Here is a 3,102-nt window from a genome sequence, read left to right on the forward strand (position 1 = left end):
TAAGCATAGATGCGTTTTTGCATTTTAGTATTTTAGTTAGCAAGTTCATAATGAAACTTGCAAGAGGTTAAATTCGTGTGCGAGACTGCTGATTTGCCAGAAAACTTCCTAAATCCAACTCATAAACTAATAAATCAATGAGATGTTTTTGATCTTTGATATAAGTACAGTTATGTGAGTCTAGTTACGCTCCACTAAACTTTAACTATCTGCAAACAAACGGATGAAGAAGAGGAGGATGATGACGGTCAAGCGCATACAAGGAGAAAGGTTTGTAGTTTTAATTTCCACATTCTTATTATTTTTATGAAGGTTATTAGTATTATAATTCTAGAAGAACGTTCTTTTCAAATAATATCAGTTAACTAAATATCAGCTAGTTGCATGATTTTTAGGATGACAATGTACTACAATCAAATTTATATGCATCAGTAAGACTAATATCATTAGTCATCATCCTTGTCCTACATTTACAATTTAAACATAATCATACACATACAGACCAAGGTCATATAATTAGAATATCATCAAAAAGTTGATTTATTTCACTAATTCCATTCAAAAAGTGAAACTTGTATATTATATTCATTCATTACACACAGACTCATATATTTCAAATGTTTATTTCTTTTCATTTTGATGATTATAACTGACAACTAAGGACAATCCCAAATTCAGTATCTCAGAAAATTAGAATATTGTGAAAAGGTTCAATATTGAAGACACCTGATGCCACACTCTAATCAGCTAATTAACTCAAAACACCTGCAAAGGCCTTTAAATGGTCTCTCAGTCTAGTTCTGTAGGCTACAATCATGGGGAAGACTGCTGACTTGACAGTTGTCCAAAAGACGACCCCACGAACCCTGCACAAGGAGGGTAAGACACAAAAGGTCATTGCAAAAGATGCTGGCTGTTCACAGAGCTCTGTGTCCAAGCACATTAACAGAGAGGCGAAGGGAAGGAAAAGATGTGGTAGAAAAAAATTTACAAGCAATAGGGATAACCGCACCCTGGAGAGGATTGTGAAACAAAACCCATTCAAAAATGTGGGGGAGATTGACAAATAGTGGACTGCAGCTGGAGTCAGTGCTTCAAGAACCTTTTACGCACAGACGTATGCAAGACATGGGTTTCAGCTGTCGCATTCCTTGTGTCAAGCCACTCTTGAACAACAGACAGCGTCAGAAGTGTCTCACTTCAAAAAGGACTGGACTGCTGCTGAGTGGTCCAAAGTTATGTTTTCTGATGAAAGTAAATTTTGCATTTCCTTTGGATACCAGGGTCCCAGAGTCTGGAGGAAGAGAGGAGAGGCACACAATCCACGTTGCTTGAGGTCCAGTGTAAAGTTTCCACAGTCAGTGATGGTTTGGGGTGCCATGTCATCTGCTGGTGTTGGTCCACTGTGTTTTCTGAGATCCAAGGTCAACACAGCCGTATACCAGGAAGTTTTAGAGCACTTCATGCTTCCTGCTGCTGACCAACTTTATGGAGATGCAGATTTCATTTTCCAACAGGACTTGGCACATGCACACAGAGCCAAAGCTACCAGTACCTGGTTTAAGGACCATGGTATCCCTGTTCTTTATTGGCCAGCAAACTCGCCTGACCTTAACCCCATAGAGAATCTATGAGGTATTGTGAAGAGGAAGATGCGATATGCCAGACCCAACAATGCAGAAGAGCTGAAGGCCACTATCAGAGCAACCTGGGATCTCATAACACCTGAGCAGTGCCACAGACTGATCGACTCCATGCCACGCCGCATTGCTGCAGTAATTCAGGCAAAAGGAGCCCCAACTAAGTATTGAGTGCTGTACATGCTCATACTTTTCATGTTCATGGCCAAGATTTCTAAAAATCCTTTCTTTGTATTGGTCTTAAGTAATATTCTAATTTTCTGAGATACTGAATTTGGGATTTTCCTTAGTTGTCAGTTATAATCATCAAAATTAAAAGAAATAAACATTTGAAATATATCAGTCTGTGTGTAATGAAGGAATATAATATACAAGTTTCACTTTTTGAATGGAATTAGTGAAATAAATCAACTTTTTGATGATATTCTAATTATATGACCAGCACCTGTATGTACAGGTGCTCACCACTACCAAAACACATGTAACTGACTACAATAAAACACAGAATCACAGTTTCTTAGCATGTAGATACTTCATTAATCATAAACATACATACAGGAATAACTGAATATATTATATTATATATGAAAAGTTTGGTGCATTCAGTTAGACCTTTAGTAATAGATACTTATGCATTATGTGCTTTTTACAGGTGCAAAAAAAAAAAAAAAAAATTAAAAGCTCCTAAGCAAAGAACTCACTGGACTTAGATGTGGAAAGACATGCTGCACAATGACCACCTCAATGAGCAACAACCAAGAACAGTATTCACTGATTACCTTTTTTTATTCATTCATAGTAACAGTTAGGTAATAATTATTTAAATTATTTTATCAAGTATAATTTGTTTAATTCCAAACACTTTGTCATTTACCAATGTGTTTTTCAAAACACCTTTTACAATTTTAATGTTTTAACCTTTATTTATTAAATGTTATGGTCCAAGTGTACATATAAATGCCTCATTCATTCAAGTAAATGCATGGGTAATTTTGCAAAATGTTAAATATTTTATCTACACTTATTGTATAACTGTTGTTTTTTGCTGTAATCACATGGTTTTGTAAATAAATGTTCCTCATGCCAGCTTGATCAAGCGAGTTCTTTAATGGATTTTAATGCAACATAAAAGTCACGTGACTGAAACCCATTTTTACAATTTAAAAAGTAGCATTTAACTTATTACACGAAGAAGATCTTCAAAGTTTGCTAAGCATTGCTTGAAATAATACTCTTTGCATAGCAGTAGGATCACGTGCAAAAGAAAATGACAAAATAAAAATAAACAGTCACAATCATTTAGAAAACTCAGTGTGTAGGATTTCAAGTCATTGTGAAATACATAAAAACTAGGTTTCACTTTCAAGTACTTAGATTTGTGTATATCAAACCTTCCCAGAACGAGGATGTTATTAACTAGAAAATCGTGTTTGTTACTGTTCACAAATGTAATAAAACCGGA

This window comes from Cyprinus carpio, chromosome B5 (assembly GCF_018340385.1).
Source record: "Cyprinus carpio isolate SPL01 chromosome B5, ASM1834038v1, whole genome shotgun sequence".
NCBI classification, from domain to species: domain Eukaryota; kingdom Metazoa; phylum Chordata; class Actinopteri; order Cypriniformes; family Cyprinidae; genus Cyprinus; species Cyprinus carpio.